Source organism: Perognathus longimembris, chromosome 2 (genome assembly GCF_023159225.1).
Source record: "Perognathus longimembris pacificus isolate PPM17 chromosome 2, ASM2315922v1, whole genome shotgun sequence".
In the NCBI taxonomy this organism is placed as follows: Eukaryota; Metazoa; Chordata; class Mammalia; order Rodentia; family Heteromyidae; genus Perognathus; species Perognathus longimembris.
This window is the reverse complement of record NC_063162.1, coordinates 10633235-10654611: the sequence shown is the minus strand read 5'-3', so window position 1 is coordinate 10654611 and position 21377 is coordinate 10633235. Positions and strand designations below refer to the sequence as shown.

The 21377-nt window shown below is 46.6% G+C and overlaps 2 long non-coding RNA genes across 2 annotated transcripts; both read right to left on the bottom strand.

The window, feature by feature from the left end:
* Positions 1 to 1906: 1906 nt before the first annotated feature.
* LOC125346010 lies at positions 1907 to 21152 on the bottom strand. Its single transcript, XR_007209837.1, has 3 exons — positions 20714 to 21152; positions 4655 to 4869; positions 1907 to 2942 (listed from the first exon to the last, which is right to left on the bottom strand). It is a non-coding gene; the product is annotated as an uncharacterized LOC125346010 (long non-coding RNA).
* On the bottom strand, positions 15725 to 18394 carry LOC125346011. The gene is made up of 2 exons (XR_007209838.1): positions 17564 to 18394; positions 15725 to 17449 (listed from the first exon to the last, which is right to left on the bottom strand). It is a non-coding gene; the product is annotated as an uncharacterized LOC125346011 (long non-coding RNA).
* Positions 21153 to 21377: the final 225 nt, after the last annotated feature.

Sequence of the window (21377 nt, the reverse complement as noted above, 5' to 3'; positions counted from 1 at the left end):
AGCATTTCTCCACTTCCATTAGTATTGTTTCAAATGCTCTGGAGCCACACATGGGCAGTGGCTACTATCTTATATACTATACTGTGTACTATACCATATACGGTCCCATTCTAGTCTTTCCCCCAGACCACTGGGTGGAGTCTAAGAACTTTCCTGGATCAGGTCACTTTTCATTCTCCAGTGTAGCCATGAAGACTATTATGTTCTCTGAGAATATGCCATTAGTCTTTTGTCCTGCTAAAGTGGGATTGTTTCTAACAAGCATGGTAGACTGAGGTACAATGGGGGAGAATGCAGAGGAGGGTAGGATGGTGGGACATCCAGAAGTACTGCATCCTTTCAGGGGAGTGAGGAGGGTCTTGGAGCTGGGGGAATCTGGATCCAGGACTCTGGTCACCTTCCACACTCTAAACAAAGTGCCCTCATTGCCAGAAAGCTCCACGTCGGATAACTATTAGGTGGAAGAACAATGATTGTATATGGGCTGTGCTTGGACAAACAGAAACAGGCTGGAGCTGCCCAGTCCAGGCTGCACAACACAAGATAGGCAGATGGGTCAGACACTGCCTCTCTGGTGGCCCTAGGTCAGCAAAGACCCATTCACTCTCCATTCACTCCCAGCCCCCAACTCTCCCTTCTTTGGGGCTGGAAGGCAGTGGTTGGGGGCCATATCTCTACACTCAGACTGCCTACATTTGAGTTCTGGCTCTGCCATTTACTGTGTACGTTTGGCAAGTACCTCTCCTTGCACTGGTGTCAACTAGGAAGAGGGCACTGACTCCTTCCAGGGGTCTGCAGGGGTTTGCTGAGCACTAAATATGAGGTGTAGCTTCTGTCAGGCCACTGTGAGGATATTTTATTAGGGGGAGGGTTGGCTCTCCAGGACACTGGCTCATCCGTGCAGAGGGGAAGTGTCTTATTATTTTTCGCAATGAACTTATTTAATGGGTTATAAAGAGAAGATGAATGGAAATGAATGCTTATAGAGGAAACACTCTGAGACACGTAAGTGAAGGAGCAATGCAGATGAGTGTATGATATTAAAAAAGCAACATAGAAGGCATGGGTGGCTTGGACTTGGAAGAGCCCTGGAAGTACCAAGCAGGGGTGCTGGGGAGGGGACATGGGGACAGGGCCCTTTGGTGTATTCATTTTTTTTTTTTTGCCAAGAGTATGCATTTAGGCAAAATTGTTTTGAGAATGCATTATGGTTTTCATCCTTCCTGCTACATATTACACATTATCATTGTAGAAAATGTCCACACTCGGAAGGAAACGCATGGAAATCTGGTGCTATCTCCTTCCTGGGGGTACCTGTGAAGATGGGCTGCTCATTTTCCATGGATCACCATTCTAGTTGGGAGGCTCTGATTGTTTTGGCAAGGGTAGGGAAAGAGATAGGGGTGATGGGGATGGAAGTTAGGCTCGTGTGCATGCCAGGCAAGTCCTATACTGTGAGCGACAGCAGTCCCAGCCATCCTGTCTCACCATTAATGTTCCTATTGGGGTGTAATGCTGGCAAGAGGAAATACTAAAGGGACCATTTGTGCACATTATATACAATGGACAAGCAGACTGTCATACAAATGTGCCCTGTGCACACCTGCGTGTGTGTACGTGTACATGCACACACACACAGAGGCAATGCAACCCAAAGGCTACACCCAACACCTCTCAGCAGCAACCACATTACACTCACAGACCAGCAAAGGAGGGTTCCCCACACTTCATCTACATACATGCCAGCCCGCGCCCCCAAACAGACAGCCCTCCAAACACCCAACAGCAAATGTACTCCTCACACACGCTACAAAACAAAGAGGGCTTCGCACACCTGTCCAAAAGTCAGCACCTCTCTAACACACACACACACACACACACACACACACACACCCCACCCCAACCATCTCACAAACATGTACATCCAAACAGCTTTACTCCCCCAACCAAAAGTGCTTCCACCGCAGCCCCCAGTGACCCATATATTTCATTCATCCACACCCTAGCAACCTCAGCTGCCCTTTCCCCAGGCCCCCAAGCACTTGGATTTGCTGGCTGCAGCAGCAGATACTTGAACACCATGACATTAGACTGCAGCTTTCTTTTCAGATTAATGAGCAGAAAAGGATTGGAGGAGGGAGGGGCGAGAATGGCGGGAGAGAGCAATTACACCCAAATCTTTTCTCTGTTGATTAGGGATTCCTTCTCCAGCCTGCTTTGGCTCGGGCTAAATCTTTTTCTAATGAGATGTGGTTTATCCAGATCAGGCCGCTGAGAAAAAAAGTTGCAATTAACTTTAAGAAGAAAAAAGAGTGAGAAAGAAGGAAGTGGGGGTGGGGGGCCAGCCTCTGAGTGGGGGTGTGGAGAGGGCTTGCTCACCACAGGTGGAGGGCAGGGCTGGCCTCCCTAAGTCTCCTTACATTCCAGCTTAGGAGTGACCCCATGGAGCTTCTGCCTGGGAAAGCCTCTGGGCCACTTTTGGCCCTGCCAAAGACAGGAAGTGGTCATCCTCTTTGCCTCTGGGGACTTCCAGCTCCACACAGCACCTGCCCAGTGGCTTCTTCCCCATTTACCTGCCCACCCATGAGAAGACCACCTCCTAGGACCCTCCCTGTCAGGTGGGCACTGACTCTTGTCTGAGAAGCTGCATCCACTGGCAGCCAGGAGATGACGGTGCTCGGGCACGAAGCCATGCTGGCTCTCCTGGTCCTGTTCCTGTCTCGGTGAGGGGTTCTGAGTGTTTCATGGAAGCACCTTCTTAGAAGGCTGGGGCGAGGGAGGCATTTCATAGGGCAGAGAAATGCCTGTGGCTCTTGGAGCCACAGTAGACCGTGGCTTTTCTTCTTCTGTAGTTTTCCTTTTTCATTGCCAGGGCCAAGCACCCTCAGGAATGGCTGGGGATGTACAAGTTGCTTCCTTTCTTGGGCGCTCAATGTCTTCACCTGTTAGAAAAAAAATAAAGAAGGGCGATGGTAGGTTTCAGGGTCTCTTCCAACTGGATGCCATCAGATCTAACAAAAAGCAGACACAGCCTCTTCGTGTCCCCCTCTGAGCACTGTACCTTTGTGTCCTGACCCCGATTTTCTGCTGTACACCTCCACAGGACACTTGTACCTTCCTATGAATATTTATCCATGCAGAGACTGGGTTTTGCTTTTTTCATGATGGTAGATATCCGGCAAGACCTGAGGGGGGATCTTATATAGATGTTGGGGTTTTGAACCCACTGCTTATCTCTGCTGAGCCGGGGACCCTGAGTGTGGTCAGCTGGAATTAGGCGAGGAGAGATTGGCGGAAGGGCAAGAACAAGTGTGCTTCCGGTCTCTGCATGTCCCTGCCACCGGCCATGTACACTCTGCTTATGGGTCCAGGCAGAACAAGCAAGGCTAGATTTGAATGTCCCTCCTTGTGCAAATCACCAGGGGTTTTTATTACTGCGGCTTAAACTTAGTCTGGGCGCTGTCCCTTAGCTTATTTTGTTCACTGCTGACACTCTATCACTTGGGCTCCAGCTCTAGTGTTTTGCTAGTTAATCGAAGATAAGAGTCGCATAGCCTTCCCTGCCGGGGCTGGCTTTGAACCATGATCCTTAGATCTCACTCTCCTGAGCAGCTGGGATTACAGGTGTGGGTACAGGTGCCCAGGCTGGGCTTCTCACTCAGAATGCATCTGACCAGCTTGCTTCGTGTTCCAATAAGAGGGACCTTGAATACTGGTGGCCGCCCCCAGATACATGGCTCCCTAGAGGGATACTTGAATGGCCCCTTATCCAAGAAGCTGGAGTTGGCCGCATGCTGGGGACCTATGAGCTGAGCCCATTTCCCCTATGTCTAAGATCCAGAATGGTTCCTAGATCTTGTGCCTGGGTCCTAGGCTGACCCTCTTCTCTCCTCCTGGCTGCGTTAGCTGCTGGAGACAATCTGGCTTTCTCTTGTCTTTCTTCGGCTAATGCCAATTGGCTAAGTGTATGTGCTAGAAATACTAACTACAGTGCTAAGTTAGGAATTCTTCTTAAACATATAGCAAGCTCAGATGAAGGGGAAAAAAATAGAAAACAAAACACAAAACCCTGAAGCAGAAATTGGACACAGAAGGGCAGATGTAGACTGAACAGGAAGTGCCGGCCCTAGGCTAAATGAAACAGCTGTCACCATTGTTCGGGACCAAGAACTGCCTTTGCAAACTCCTTGCGGGCCAGGCTCAGAAAGCAGATGTTAATAATTATAGCACATGAAACGAAGGGCACAGGATTAGGCAAGTGACGAAAAAGAAATGGTACTGGTAGATTTATAACTTGCTCAGGCAGATCTGCTTGGACTGGGGGCAAAGGGGCCTCTCTGCAAAGGTCCCTCCCCGTCCCAATCCCTTCATAGGTCGGCCTCTTGGCTTCTGGGATCATCTCAGAATTGGAGGATTGTGCAGATTATTTCATGGTGGGCCATGGCCTTTCCTCGATACCTTTCTAGGGAGTCATGACTATAGAGCCACAACTAAATGCTTCTGATCTACAGGAAACCGATATCCCTAAATATTCAGCTCAAGGGCCAAAAGGGGGGTGCCTTCAGGAAAGTACCTGGCTGGCTGGTGGACCCGCCTCATGAGGGCACACAGCTCTAGCTATCCTTGGAACTCTAGACTTGACTAAAGCACACACGTTTGAAATCCAGGAGCTCAGTTCCTTGCAGCTGAACTTGATTCACACTTTTAAGTTGGCCAGATCCTCAAGCCTTGGAGAGGGCCAGGGAGCCAGGAAGGATTCTGGGACTGTTGCAGAAAGTTAGCAGAGCAAGCTTCCTGGGATAATTACATAAGTGGAAAAAGCAGTTTCCACGTGTTGGCTGGACGTTCTTCCATGCTTTTCCACGTGAGCTAGGGTGGTTAAAAAAAAAAGAAAGCAAAACAAAACAACATACATCCACTCTCCAAACCTCCCATCCTACCAACCCACCAGGAAAGGTTAGAAGGAAGGTAAAAGCATGTGTTTGCCATCTTTCTGCCTGATATGGAAACCATATGCTTAAATACACTAGCAAACATACTTAATATAACACTCTCTTTTATTAAATGTGGTTTTATAAATGCTCTCCTCAGCCAGGGCACCTTCCTTGTGCTGGAGGCTGGAACTTGGCAAAATACTCTTCTCGCTCTTACATCTATTGATATACATTGTTTTTGAAAATGAGTCTCGGACCCTCGGAAAATAGACTGGTTCTGATTATTATTGCAAGAGGGAAGGGGCACACGAGGGCATCTTTTTTTTTCCCCCCTCTGATAAATTAAAAGAACTGTAACGGGTGCTTTCTGCAACCTGTAAAAAGGGCAGAGCCATCTGTGATTCATTTAGCAGCTCCTTGCTGAAGATTTATTTGATTAATTCAGTCAGAAGAGAGAGAATATGGATTTTCCCCTACTTGGAAAGGCGCGCGTGCGTGCGCGCGCACACACACACACACACAGACACACACACACGGATAAATATCTCAGGAATGAAAAATGACTAATCGCATTATTGGAACCGGTGAACATGTGGCTTTGGAGAAGAGATACTGTGTTCCTGCCCCACAGTGAGAAGAGCTGGTTTTAGACTATTAATTGTTTTCGTGCTGGTTCTGGGTCTTGAACTCAGGGCCTGGTGCTATTGCTTGGCTTTTTTTTTTTTTTTTTTTTTGCTCAAGTCTGGTGCTCTACTACTTTTACATTCCACTTCCACTTCTGGCTTTTTGCTGGTTAATTGGAAATACAGAGTCTCAGGGACTTGTCTGCCCAGGCTGGTTTGGCACCGTCATCTTTAGATGTTGGTCTTCTGAGTAGCTAGGATGAAAGGATGAGTCACCGGTACCTGGTGTTTCACATTCTGTGGCCCAGTGCTATCTGCAGGGCCCAGAGAACAATACAGATGGCTGGGTCACATTGATGTGACAGGACACTGGGTGTCAAGCATCCTACCGCACTCTTTGTAAGGTTTTGTCACTGTATGGTCACAACAGCCTCAAGAGAAGTTGCTGTTGTTACCTTACAGACAGGGAAACAACCCCATTTTGTACTTGCCTTCCATACGCGTTTCCTTTCTTAAGATGGTTCTTGGCTTGCTCTGTTTCCCATGGCTGAGCCAGGTGGATGGAGGTTACATTTTGTACTTATCTTGTGGAAGATAAGTAGGGAGACATTTCCACATTGGCTGCTTCATGCTCTGAGAATTTCTGTGTAAAGCAGAGAAAGCTTCTCTTTGAGGCTCATTTCTAGTTCAGCTCCTCCAGTCTTAGTTGCCTTTAACTTCATGGCACAACTCCACAAGCAGTTATCTGTCAGTTACTGGGAATGGGAATAATCCTTGAAAAAGGTGTTCGTACAAGGCAAAGAAAACAGCAAAGGCAAGAGGATTCATAAAATCAGACAGGATCCGAGCCCAAGAGAGCTCTGGATATCAGTGCCAGCAAGGACAAATAGGTAGCAAGCACATGTGTGCAAGCTTTTTGGTCCTTCCTCAGGGAAGACATTGCTAATCGATTCCAGATCTCGTATTCCTCTTCAAAATCTTCTCAACATAGCCCTCCAGGCAGGCTCTACCAATGGATCACCATAATGAGATGAAAGATGGTTGCAGTCCCTTCTGGTTGAAGGCTTCATTTTGTAAACAGAAACAAACAGGAGCCCAGAGTGAGAAAGTCGGTGACAGAGCAGTCAGGAACTCAATCTCAAGCCTCAGTTCTCAAGATGTCCTTCCTAGTAGCCTTTACATCCAAGCCAGGCACAGAGGTCATAAGCTTCTGTATTTTGCTAGGTCTCTGTTCCCTTTCCCCAACAGGATGTCATTAAAGCTGCTTGAAGACAGGATAGAACACATCCCTTGGAAGACTAGAAAATTCAAGTGTCTTTCTTAGTTTTTAAAAATTAACTCCCACACCAGGATGGGATAGGCTAGTTACAGTCTATAGCATGTTATGACCCAGATTTGTAGACTCTAAAAAGAAGTAGAAAGTTCCCCTGTGGAGATTGTGATCCTGGGGAGACACCCCCTAGTCTCTCCCTTGCTGGACCACAGGAAATGCCTGCATCAAAGGCAGCCAGGACTTCAACAGGGTGAAGGTATTGAGGGCTTTTGTCCAGCTGCAGCTTCAGACTTTTCTGCTGGGCAGAATTTCTCCTGGGAAAAAAACAACAGGGTTTTGTGAGAGGAAGAAGACATCTGTCTCTCTGTCCAGAATTCTCTCCAGCAGAGCTCCTTTCCTGCTGGCCCTTTCTAGAATTTCAGGGTACCTGTTTCTCAGCTTGGGGTGGTTCAGGAAGAACTGGAGGCTTGCTTCCTAGCTCTGCTGGGTGTCTGCTGGTCAGAAACAGCCTTTCCACAGAAGTGCAACGTGTCCAGGGTGTTGGTCCAGCGGAGCAGAGGGAGAGTCTGAGACTTGGTATACTTTGTAGGGATGCCATTATAGTTCATTCAGAAATTAATGTGTTTTCACTGACCAGCTCAACGAAGCTGCCTACTAGGTCAGAGAGGACCTGCTTAAAGAGTCCTTAAGACTTCCCATGCCTTCTCCTAGCTGTTTCTATGCTTTCTTTTTTATCTTATTTATTTGAGTAAACAGTATCATTATATAGTCCTGACCAGTCTTGAATTTGTGATGCTCTTACCTTTAAGTACTGGGATCACAGGCATGGATTGCCATGCCTAGATCATTCTGTTTTTTTCCGAGAAAGTTTGAGAACACTTTGTGCCTACTCTAGTCCTGTTTCTCCTTGATTTCCACTTTTCTGTGAAGAAAAGTTTGCCAGACAAATCCCACTGTAGCCCACGCATCATAGCTTCTCGAAAAGAAAACAAATACAGAATTAAGTGACATGGATCCTGAGCAATAAGGATTTTATTAGTTTCTGATAACACCTCTTAAAGCGTTTTTTTTTTTTTTTTGGCCAGTCCTGGGCCTTGGACTCAGGGCCTGAGCACTGTCCCTGGCTTCTTCCCGCTCAAGGCTAGCACTCTGCCACTTGAGCCACAGCGCCGCTTCTGGCCGTTTTCTGTATATGTGGTGCTGGGGAATCGAACCTAGGGCCTCGTGTATCTGAGGCAGGCACTCTTGCCACTAGGCTATATCCCCAGCCCCTCTTAAAGCGTTTTGTTCACCAAATATCATTTGAGTAAAGCTGTTGGTTTGCGTTGCAGGAGTGGTTTTCTGAAATGTTCCTGACATGGTATATCCATAAAATGAAGTATTACTCACTTACTGACATACTGATTTGTTCTGCAGTGTTGATTAACTCAGAAGAGTATAGTGTCAGATATTGATGTCATTCAAGTGAAAGAAGCCAGACAATGGCCCAATTCATGGCGCCAGCCACATGAGCCAGACTGGACTGTTCTGAGAGATGTCTCTTATAGCCTGGAACAAGTCTCTTTTAGTCAAAAGCTCTTGGGTTCTAGAATCACAGGAGAAATTTCACAGAACACTGGTTGGAGAAGAACCTTGCTGTCATCTCCATCCAATTTTTCATGTGGCTCCTTCCTTCCTCTGGGGTCTGGAGATACTGTGTTGAGTGGTATCTCCCCCCAAATTCATGGAGAGTATGGTTTGGGAAATAGGGTCTATGGAGATGTAATCTAGTTAAGATGAGCACATCAGGGTGTCCTCTTATCGAGGCTCCTTCTCAGAAGCGGGAATTCGGAAGACACATTGAGACACAGAGAGGAAATAGTCACATGAAAACAAAGGTAGAGATGAGAATAATAGTACCACAAGCCAAGGAGCTCAAGTCTTGCCAGTGACTGTCAGTAGCTAGGAAAAATGGTATGGCGCAGATATTCCTTCAAGGCCTCCATAATGAAGCAAACTTGACCTTGGACTTCTGGCTAAAGATGTACCTGGTCAAGGGCCCCATGACTGTAGGGTAGGCTAAAGTTGTTCTGTGGATTCCTGGCATTTTTGCAGTTTCTGAGTCTGATGGTGATGGTGTAGCCACCCCCAGCGATCTCACTTGGGCTTCCTGACAGGTCACATTCTTTTGTGACGATCGGAAATTATATCAGCCAGACATGGCAATATTAATTCTCTTGCAGTGGCCAGAGCTGCCCAGAAGACAGCTGGAATTGACTTTGTACACCAAGAAAGTGTTACATATTTAGTGCTTTGGCTTAGCAGACAAATAATCTTCAAGGTGTAGAACTTGGGGGGGTGTGAAAAAATTACGAAGTACCGTCTTGGGGAGAGGAAAACCCTTTCTTTGGCTTCTGAAACTAAACATCTGCTAAGCCCTGGGCTCAAGCCTGGGGCCCCAGATCCCATGTAGCTAATGAACAATGTAGGACAATGAACACAATGAGAGACAGACAGTATAGGGGGATGCAAATGGGACCTTGCTAGCACTTAATAAATGGTACCTATTAGTGGGAAACAATAGAAGTGCCCCACTATCTGGACTTGGTTTAGTGTTTTAATACACCCACACTTTGGACTGTCATGTGCCCATCGGACTAGCACTGCTAAAGAATGTGAGCACAGAATATGCTCATAGTTTGTCCATCCATCCGATACTAGTGAAGCATGTACTTCGTGAGAGGCTCTATCCCGGGGCCCTGAGGAGTGGTAGAAGCCAGCAAGGTGGGTAGGAGACTGTTAGGCAGCTAAGAGGGAGCTGCTGAAGTGGGGGGTTAGGGAAGGCTGGGAGACACAGAGCTAAGACCTGACCTAAATAAAGGCAGTCAGCTGGCTAAGGTGAGGAACCCTTGCACTTGACTGTTTTCATTTTAAGGGTCAAGGTAAAGAATAAGGCATCCTGATTTATACCTAGACTTGGCCAGCCCAGAGCTCTGCAGACGGTTAGGACAGGCTAAGTCTTTCTTTAGAGCCACAGATGAGTAACCCGCGGTGAGGTGACATGACCTGTCTCACACTTCTCACCCCAAGGCTGTGACATGCCTCTCCTGAGACACTCCCACTGAGCCCTTCTAGAGACTTCCAGGGAGGTATGTCTCCATCAGGCAGGCCTGGGGAGCTCTGCAAGTCTGGCAGGGTAGACAGCACTCTTCTCAGAGCCACTAAGAGCAACAGATGCCACTCTGCAGGAGCCCCACCCACAAAGGGTACTGGAAGCAGCCATCTCAGAGCCGGCTGGCCTAGGCAGAGCCCCATGGTGGGAGGGAGGGGTTCTAAGAAAGGAGACTGACAGGGGGGCTGGAAGAGGGAAGGCATTGATTCTCAACTCCTATTTCTTTGCCCCCTCCTACATTTTTTTGGATTTCTGGGACTGCAGAAGAAATAGCTGATCCCCTTCCCATGGTTTTGGGCCTGGGCCCAGGATGGCAAAGAGGCCCTGGTAGGGCTGGGGCCTCAAACTTCCACCCTGCTGGGTCAGGGTGTCCTAGATCTTCAAAGAGGCCCCAGGCCTTCAGCCAGCCACAGGAATGATAGGGGAACAGCCTCACCTCCTTGCCTCTTTGCACTTCTGTTCCTCATTGCTCCGCTACCCCCTGCTGGCTTTGATCTTCCTCCCTCTCTGCTTGGCCCAGCTCAGAGGTCTCCCGCTGCGAAGCCCAGGATGGGTCTCCAGTTCACAGAGACTCTTTCCTTCGCTCTATCTCAGCCAGGATCTGGCCTCCTGCTTGCTCTGCTGGGGCAGCCAGAGCCCTCGGGGGCCTTGGGCAGGAAGGAAAAGAGAAAGGTAACTTTGGGCTGGATTTGGGGAGGGTTTCGTAGTGAGGGGCAGCTAGGCAGATTCACTTGGAAAGGTGGTAGGGAGCCAACCCTTGCCGGCCACCCGAGGGGCAGGTGAGACCTCAGGGGTGACGGTAGCTAGTGGTCAGAAATTCAGGCTCCAGCCACATTCCACGTTATACCATAACTCAGTTCATTAGCCACTCAGTGACTCCGTTTGCTCGTCTTTGAAACGGGGCAATAAGATTTCCGTGTCGTGGGGTGGCTGTGCGGACTCGAGGAGGTCTTGTGAACGCAGCGGTGCGTGGCCCCTCTCCGAGCTGTGTCTGTGGCCCGCGTGGCCGTGGCTGCTGGCGTTGCAGGGAGTGGGGTCATTCTCGTGGACACACAGCTGCACAGGGCTTGGAAGCCAACTTCCTTCTTTGTGCCGGACAGGGCTCTACCTCTCTCACTGGCAGCCACATTTGTTTTTCCTCCTCTGGCCCCTGGCCCAGTTTGCTCTCGACCTCAGAGGGACCCTTGTAGCTGCTTCCTGAAGCTTCTACCCCCAGCTTCCCTTGCTCCTGCTCCTGCTCTTGCAGTTCTGCTCTGAGTCCCCTGAGGATCTCGAGTGTGGAAGAAAGAGTTGGTCTCCCTCGGTCTCCATTTAAGCTCCTTGGCAGTCTGACCTTTGTCTGAACTTCCCAGCCTTTGGTGGGCCTGGGAAATCTGAGCCTGAGTGTGAATCTGGGAAACCCAGGTAACTTGGATGCACTCTGGTTTACGGATTTACCAAACAGAAAGGACTGTCCTGCCTGGCGACTTAAAAGAGAGGCTGGCGAATTGGATGCGTGGAAGTGTGTGCTGTTTGTACCCTGGAAAGCAACTCTGGTTTGGAGCCACGCTGGTTTCCTTGAGACTTTGGTTCATGTCATTTGCCGCGCCCCTCCCCCCCCACACCAGTGTCTTGTCACCTGGAGTTACCATTGTCCAGACGGGTGTGTCACTGGGAGTCCAGTAGACACTGTCTTGTGAGAAATAGTGAGTTCTTCCCTTCTCACATGCACCTTCCCGTGTCTGCCCTAAAGCCCTCCTTTCCTGGGGAGCTGCTGGAGGGTAGGACCAATCTAGATCAGCTGTTCATGTCCTACAGCATCCCGCCCCTCACCCGCTGGAGTAGCCTGGCTCAAAGGACAGGGTAGGATGTGGATACGTGGAAGACCTGGGGAAATGTGGGGGTCCCAACGTCAAAGGGGTAGGATGAGCAGTCTCCTCTTCACTGGCCCTCGATGGCACATTTCCAATGTGTGGCCTCAATTTTTACTAACAGGAGTGCCCACGTAAGAGTGTTTTAGGGACAAAAAAAATGATGGAAATTGGGGAGAGGGCTTGTCTAGATACCAAGCACATGCTTTTTAAAATGTGTATGCACATTTTAAAATGGTACCCACGTCTTCCTTGGAGATGTAGGGTGAAGAATGGCTTGTACCCCAGAGCTAGCAGGCAGGGGCGGGGTCAGGATAGTGCCTCCCTTCCACCCAGTGTCTTCTGTGTGTGTGTGTGTGTGTGTGTGTGTGTGTGTGCATGCGTGTGTGTATGTGTGGGGGGGCGGGGTCTTGGGTGCACAGGAGCTGGACAAAGGACCTTGGTGACCTGAATTATGGCCTACGTGGTGGAGTACCTGATGTCTTATCAGTGACTGAAACAGGCCAAAGAACAAGGAGCCCTGGGGACAATGGTGACTCATCAGCTCCTTCTGGGGGTTCAGGCAAGCACAGTATCCCCGGGATCTCGGCATGTAGGGCCCCAGCACTTCCACACCCTCACTCAGATTTTAGGGCCACACATTCTTCAAAGTATTTAAATGCCTGATATCTATCTCCGCATGGAGTTTTGTTTTATCACGAGGTCCCTGGAAAGATTTTTTTTTTAATCTATCTCTTTGAAACAGATGTCAGCAAAGCTCCCTGCACAGATCAAGGGCAGGTTAAGAGCTTTGAGATGGGTCTGAATGTCCCTTTAACATCCTTCCATCTACTACCCAAATATACTTCGAGTCATTACCCTGTTTTCATAAGAAGCTCTGAACCATATGTCTGGGAACTAATTAAGCATACAAATCAAGCCCCAGGATCAGGTGGCGCTCTGTTTAAATATCTTAACCTTTTATGATTATCTTAATTTAGAGAAAATTCAAAACACATTCAGAAGTCTTAGAAAATGAACTAAGTAGGAATTTACTGGCCGGCTGCTTTTCTTGATGTTGGAATCCTTTCTTCACGAGCCCAGCCTGGGGTCCTGGGGAAGGCGTCCGCCTTCTCTCGTGGCCTCCTCTCGTGGCCTCCTCTGCTCACCAAGACACCTGACTCGCCCTTCCTTCCCCAGTGGCTTCTCCCAGCTCCAACCCCACTGTCTCCTGCTTCTAGCCCAGATGTGTTTGTGTACTAGGAGGAAGGGGACCAAAGCAGCAGGCTCAGCACTTGGAAGTTTCATCTTCTTTTGTACTAAAAGAAAGCCTGAAGTCAGGGGAGCAGGAAATAGTCTTGTCCCCCACCCCACGCCCCGTGTGGCAGGAGAGTTGTGGAGGGGCATTCAGTGACTTGAGACGGGAATCACACAAACAAGGCTCCACCTGGCTGCAGGTGGCCGAGGGATGATCGCAGCTGAGAACCTCTGTCTTTCTGGATTCCTGGGTCACTTTGGCAGCTGGCCTAGGGACTGGGGAACTCTCCCCTGCCTTCCTCTGGTGCTTGGCCTAGAAGACATGTCTAAAAGGCATTTATTTCCCAGGTCTGTTGACGTATGACATGGGTATGTTGGGTTTACCTTTTTCTTTCTTGCACGTGGGGTGGGGAATGGGGGCCTCATGCTCTGACGTGGCTTTTTCTGCTCAAGGCTCTACCAGCTCATTAGTTGGAGAGTCTCATGACCTTATGACCTTTTCTGTCTGTCTAGGCTGACTGTGGACCATGATCCTCAGATCTCTGCCTCCTGAATATCTAAGTTTACAGGTATGAGCTACCAGTGCCCTGCTCATGACTGAGCTGATACAAGTGCCTGGCTAGTGTTGTAAGACTGAGCTGGCTCTGAAAAACAGTTTTGTTTGGGGGGTAAAATGAATATTTTTGGATAGAGTTCCCAGACAAACCATAGGATTCCTGGTCAAATTTACATTTTAAAGACTTGATATATACTTTGAAACTAAATGTATCCCAAATATTACATGATACACAATTATACTAAGATAATTGTTATTTATCTAAAGTTCAAATTTAGCCAAGTATCTTTTATTTTTATTGATGAAATTGCAAACACCAACTTTCGCCAAGTACAGAAATGGATAGGGTGATGTGTCTATCTTGGATGTGCAAGACTAATTTTGGAAGAAGACAACCAGCAAGTAACTGTGTACCAGACCCCTCTACCTACGTGGCTCCTCTTAGACCTCTTCAGGGCTCCAGGATCAGCGTCATTGTGGCTGTGAGTGAACTGATGCCCAGAGAAGTTAAGTCACTTGCTCAGGGTTCTCCAGCTAGACTTTCAGCCCAGCCCTACCAGACTTCAAAGCTTCCACCCCTGCCATGGTACCCCCATGCCAAGCTGATGGTTATCTTCCTAGCGTTCTCATTTTCCTAGCTTGCCCTGGCTTCTCTCAACTTCTTCCCTCTTTCCCTACGAATGTTCAAGGAGAGATTCACTCCTGTCAGATCAATGTCATTGCCATAATGAAAACCACCTCCCAGACCCATAGAGGAGGAGATCTGTCGAACCTTAATGAGAATGGTTCCGATTATGCAAAAAGCAACCTCATGGTTATTCTAATGTTACAAGTAAATATAAAACATTTAGAAATACTTGGCTTGGTCTTTTTTTTTTTCAAGTACAGATGTCTGACTCTCTGCCAGTTTGTTATTAAAAATGCTACGGTGGTTTGGGTACAAAGATTGCTGTAAAAATAAAAGCTGATGCACTGTAAAGCACTTGTTTTGACTTTGTAGGAAAAGCGAGTATGACTAAGGCTAGGGCATATGGTGGCTGACAGTGGCTCTCAAGTGGAGACCCCAATATTCATAACCCTTTCACTGCCCTATTGAAATGGAGGTAGGGGACTCTGATTGCCCCTCAAATCCCACCTTGACTCCTGCCACCTCTGTGTCCCCTCATTTGCTGGCCTCTGGGGACACCCACACGTGCACTTGCTGGGCCTTGCTTGGTGAGTTGTTCTTCTGGCTCTGCCTCTACCCGTCTTCATGCTTCCCCTTTCTCTGAGGAGTCCCTCTGTCATACCGCCTGATCATTTCTTTTACTCTTGGAAAATTCTTTGAAATTATCATGCTCACTTCTTGTCCATCAAATAAACAAACCCCCATAAAGGCAGGGCTCCAGTCATTGTTCACAGTTGTCTCCAACACCTAACACTCAATGTTACCTGCATCGTACCTGATCAATACACATGTGCTGAACAAATGAAGGGATTCATGAAAGCACTGCCTTGCCCTCCTCTGGGACAAGCTGGGCAAGTAGGAGCTTCCACAAATCTCAACTAACTTACAGAACACTCCAAAACTTGGGGAGAATCTTAAAGTTTGGTGGGTCACAATTTGTGGTTTCGGAGGGATTTTCAGGAGAGTGCTCCAAACTACAGAAAGAAACCTTCTTAATTGCTTGAAGATTTGGGGGACTCAAATGCATCTACATAACACTGCCCCCCTCACACGCTCCCCCATTTCCGGAAGTTGTGCTGATGCCCTTGGAACAGTTTGGGGACATGGAAGGAGAGTACCCCTTAGATACTTGGCTCCTTAGGTTGGCATTTGCAGGTCTTCCTGTATTCGATCCTCTTGTACCCCCTCCCTGATCCCTCCTCAAGCCTCTTATCATCGCCTGCAGGCCACTGATACTGAGAGTTTGTCTTGTGCCCTTTCCTTTCATGTTTTACATGTCAGCCACTCTGTCTTGCTGTGCAGATGCCCTTTCCTGTCTGTGCACGTCCAAATTCTAGTCACCATCCATCAGGGGCCGATCTCCCCAATTGTCTACCACATCCACCCCTACCTCAGCTGTCTCTCCCTCCTTAGAACCCCCTGGGCAATTGTGTTCCCTTCCCCATCTCTCCTGTTTGACTCAAGCCTGACTTTAAGCTGCCCTAAAGGCAGGAATGTGCCTCCTTTCTGTGTCTCCTGCTACCCTAAGTACTGTCATTTTTGTTGATGAATGAGTTGATGATGTTGCTGGGGACACAAAGCCTAAGAAGTGATGAGCTCTAAGCAAAAGTGGTGTGCTGTCAGCTACTGTGGCTGATCGCCCCAAGCTTTACATTCCCACCCGCCAAACAGAAGCCATGGGGTAGTTCCCAGGTGGGGATTCCAAACCACCGTCCACATGGCCCCGTGGTTCTAGATAAAAGACCCCAGGCCCACCACACAGCCCCCACTTTCTCTGCTCCTTTCCCATTTTTTTTTTCCTACTAGGTGTGCAAAAGTCTGAAACTTTGAGGCATTGGTGGCTCACACTTGTAACCCTAGCTACTCAGAAGGCTGAGAACTGTAGATCACAGTTCAAAGCAAATCAGGGACAAAAAGTCCACAAGACTCTTATCTCCTATTAGCCACCCCAAATCCAGAAGTAGAGGAATGGCTCAAATGATAGAGTGCCGGGCTGCAGTTAGAAAAGCCAAGTAATTTGTGCCAGGCCCTGAGTTCAAGCCCCAGTGTTGGCACCAAAAAAATTTAACAAAACAAAATTTAAACCACAAAACAACAACAGCCCCTTTCCCCGAGTCTCAAGCACCTGAGTAGGAGAACCAGCGAGCCAAGTAAAAACCCATCCCTGGGTTTTGTCAGGTAAGAGTCACATGACCATGGATGAACATGCAAATATATGTATCTCAAATGGGTTCCAAATGGAACATGGCTTTACACAAAGGCTGGAAAGCAGTGTTGGGAGAACTGCACACATGGGAAGCCAAGGACCTGCCCTTCTGCATCATCTAGATTTGGAAGTGTTCTCTGAGCAGCGTGGTTTTAAAACGCAGCACCACAGAAGCTGTTGATCTCCACAGGGTGGTGGTGGTGTGTTTGTGTGCAACTTTACTGAGCCGAGGGTACATGACAACCCTGGCCTTGTGTGCAGCATCTATATTTACAGCTCTGTTAGGGTACACATTTCTTTTTGGTGTCTACATATACAGCACATCGAGGGGTGAGGTAGGGACACCCTCTCCCTTGCTACTCTGTTCGCAATCTAAGACTAACATCCAAGTGTGGCCTTGACAGCACTGGGAGCCCTGATGTCATTTGAATAAGTGAATGCTGTCAGGGAGATAGCTAGTGAAAATGTTTCTCTGAGCTCCTGGAGGACTGCAGCAGAAGGAAGTGCTCCATCACTGGGAAGTGACACTAATGTATTCTATTAGATTTGCTTATCATGTTAAAGAGCATATTAAAAGGAAATGTTTGGAGAACGGATGCCATAATGTGGTATGATGGATGGAGAATTCCTAATTTGGAAAAAATGTGCTAAGACGACATGATTGATGTGAGTGACCTACTTTATTTTATAAGAAAGTATGAGTTGCCTCAGGCCCATTGGTACACATATTTGGAAAAAAAAGTTGTTTTTTTTTTCCACATTAAGTTTTTATTAACATTTTCAAAATAGCAAAAACACCATAGAAGGATATAAGTTTCGACTTGTCAATGCAGATGTGTTTTGTACTCATTTGCTGCTTAGAAAAATGCCTCCCTTTTAGAGGGTGGTTTGTGAATGAGCTGAGTTTCTTGCCAAGTCAACACCTGATGGGAAGAAATCTGACACCATCTTCCCTGATTGAAAAAAAAAATGACAGGGATGTCTTTTATTAAAAGCACAAACCTAACTTCTGCCATTCATAAGTTGCAATCTCAAGATGATTGACATCTCACAGGACCCCCCAATACCCTTTGGGCTGTAGGCAGCAAAGATCAAGGCTGAGTTAACCATTTAAGTTCAGTCTTCAATGATGGTCCCCAAAGCTGAAGATCCCGCCATCAAATGAAACTCCTTGGTCAGGCCAAGAGCTTTCAGGTCTAACCCAGGCAGCAGATGACACTGCCCAGGGGACTTCAGAGGGTTGGTAGCCACCAAAGCATTGTTACCATGGACAGAATATTGCCCTTTAGTGGAATGACCCAAGAGACACCTGTGGTACAATGTCTCCTGAGGAAAGCAAGATGTCTAGAAGAACTACTTAGAGGCGGGGAGTATATGTGGGCACAGGATTTCTGGGAGATCATTTGTCAACGTGTTACTCTTAAAGATTCAGATTGCTGTGGGACATTGCCTTAGACATTTCAACTCTAGAAATTTCTTCTGAAGAAATAATCATCAGTACTCAGAGATTTAGTTAGTAAGATGTTTACTATGGAATTATTTACAATTTTCATACATAAGCTGAAAGGCGGGATTGGAGAATTGCTTACATAAATCCATACATTTGATACAACTGTTATGATGCAGAAGATTAATAGGGGAAAGGCTTATAATGCTGTGTTAAGTAGGGAAAGTTGAATATAAAACACAGTGTGTGTGATTACGTTGCTTCTCAAGAAACCATATATGCCTACTGCAATACATAATTATAAGTTATATAGTTTGATAATATTTTAAACTGTATAAATACTGTATAAACAGTATTCCTGAAACATTGGGAGGGATTGTTTCTGAGGAGTATGTTTCACAGGCCCTCCTTGTTTCTTTACTCTGTATGTCCTTCCTTCCTTCCTTCCTTCCTTCCTTCCTTCCTTCCTTCCTTCCTTCCTTCCTTCCTTCCTTCCTTCCTCCCTCCCTCCCTCCCTTCCCTCCCTTTGTGCCCTCGCCCTTTCCATCCCCTTTCTGCTCTTCCTTATATCTCTCCTCACCTTCCCCTCCCTCTCCTCTTTCTTCTTCCCCCCTCCTTCCTCTCCTCCCCTTTTTCCTCTTCTTCCCTTTCCTCCTCTCCCTTCCTCCCTCTTCTTTTTTCAGTACTTGGGTTTGAACTCAGAGCTGCCAGGCCTGCTTGCCAGTCAGGAGCTGTACCACTTGAGGCACACCTCCTGCCTGTATGTTTTCATTTTCTACACAAGTCACGCTTTCCTTTGGTAATAAATAAAGCAACTATTCAGTGGAAAATCCGAGAGATGTGGCTGATTGTATAATAGAAACAATAAGAGAGTTCCTAAGGATTTGACAGAAACTAGTTTTCTCATCTAAAAGTATTAACAACTTAGAAATGCAAAGTGAAAAATTGTTCCATTTAAGATAGCAAAAAATAAATTACCATTATAACCGAAAATACAATAACTTCTTCATGCAATAAGTAGCTAACACCTATGTAGAATCAAATAATGAAGTTTATCAAAGAAATTCTAGATAAATTATTGTGCTTCTGATTGGGAAAACTGATGGTTGTGAAAGCTGAGTCTTTCATGAAGTGGTTCATACTTTACCCAATTCTGGTAAAACATTTCTCCTAAGAATAATTGACAAACATCACTTCAGAGAATAGACACATGAAAACAGATAACTTTCCTAAAGGAAGTAAAATGAGAGAGACTTGTCTTACTTGATTTAAAAGGTATCACAAAGTGTCATTAATTAAACAGCACATAGTGTTGTTGAAACGAGATATGTTAACGAATCAAATAAAATCTAGAATAGAATAAGATATAGGTTAATGTAATAAAAAGTGAAAGCCTCACATTTGACAGATTGTTTTTTTACTATAAATTTTTTTTTTTTACTATAAATGGTGAAAGGCTAGATGATCCTCAATAATGTTGGAAAAAATTGCTACTCATTAGAAGAGGGGAAAAAAGAGCAGTTGTCAATGCACCATTCATTGAAAAAAATTCCAAATGCATTAAAGATGCACATACTGTTTAAAATTATAAAACGTTTAGAAGAGGCTAAATAACGGTAGTTCTATAATCTTGAGAAGACAAAAAGCTTAGGAGAAAAAAAATTAGATAAACTTCAGAAGTCCATAGAGGAAAACACCAATAATTTTCCCAAGTAACATAATATAGTGCAATATTAAAGATAATATATTTCTGCATGGAATGAAACTTTTATGACAGTAAAGAAGAGCTTTCTGATATAAAGTGCTGTTCTAAGATAAGAAAAAAGTTCACCCCCAACAGTATAAAACAACAATAGACAGAAAACAGAAAAAAGCCACCATCCCAATAGAAAAATTGGAAAATACAGGAAAACTTTTCTTTTTACCAAGCACTCTAGTAAAAATAAACCATTAGAAATGAGGACAACCAAGCATCACTGTCATTCCCAATTGTCAAACTGTAAAAGACGGTGCTCATAGTCAGCATATTGTGGGTAGGTAGAAAAACGTGGATGCAAGGATTTCAGCTCAGGGAGTGAACTCTGTGTGAAGGCTTACTCTGGGCAGAAGCTGTGGAAGTGTAGGTGGCTGAGTGAATGTTCTAGAACTATTCACTGAGGGAAAGAAGAGCAGGCGAATATTGACAACTAAACAGGAAAACAACACATGTCTGCAGTCCAATTCTGTTTAAGAAGTAAACACAGCAAGTTGTAGTTAGGATGATTTTTTTATAGTGATAGATAATGGCAGTAGGATTATAACAAAAAGTCATTTTTTACTTTATCCTCTTATGTCACATTTAACTTTTATATAACCATAAATACCTATAATAATAATAATAATAATAATAATAATAATCATGTTTTTAAAGCAATGCACAGGATTGACACTGGGCACAAGTCTGCCCAGAAAAGTGAGGTGACTTGCTCAAGATGGCCAGCACGTGACAAGCAGAAAGAACTGTCTCCTGATCTCCAGACTCCGAGTGTTCCCCCAGACTCCCTTTTTCCTACCGAGGAGCTCACAGGGTGCTGGGTGGCCTCTCTACCAGGGGAGCCCAGGGACGCCCCAAGAACGCCATGGCAGCCACCATTTGGGGTGCAGATCACCTCAAGGCCCTAGGCCTGGTGGCTGGGAGGAGCCCATACCCAAGGCATTGGTTTAATGGGCTTCAGGGTGGATGTGCACCCTCGGTTATGATGCCCACACTAGTGCCAGCTTGTCTACTCACCTGGGAGGGTGTCTGCCAGCTCTGGATGGACCCTGCCACTCACGAGTGGTCATCAGGCCAGGGCTTCCATCTCCACCTCCCAGCTGCCCCTGTGCTGTCTGCACTAGGAGGCCTTAGGTAGTGATCAGGAAGGGCTGGAGGTGGGTGTATGAGGAGTAGAGAAGAAGGATAAACGTATCTTTGGAGTGGATGATGACCTGCCACCTTACTTTCCTACCAACTGCCACTCAGCTTCACAATCATCCTGGGAAAGAAGGAGAGTATGTGCAATTGTGACTATTCCCATTTTACAGAAAGGTTATATGCCTGGTCACACAGCTAGGAAGTATGAGGAGAGAAAGAGAAGTTGGGTCATCTTCTGCTGGACCTCTTTCTTTCTTCCTTCCTTCCTTCCTTCCTTCCTTCCTTCCTTCCTTCCTTCCTTCCTTCCTTCCTTCTTTCCTTCCTTCCTTCCTTTCTCCTCTCTCTCTCTCTCTCTTTTCTTTTTCTTTTTTGTCAATTGTGGGGCTTGAACTCAGGGCCTGGGCGCTGTGAGCTCTTTTGCACAGGGCTAGCACTCTACTACTTTAAGCCACAGTGCCACTTCTGGTTTTTGAGTGGTTATTGAAGATAAGAATCTCATGGGGACTTTTCTGTCTAGGCTGGCTTTGAACCACAGTCCTCA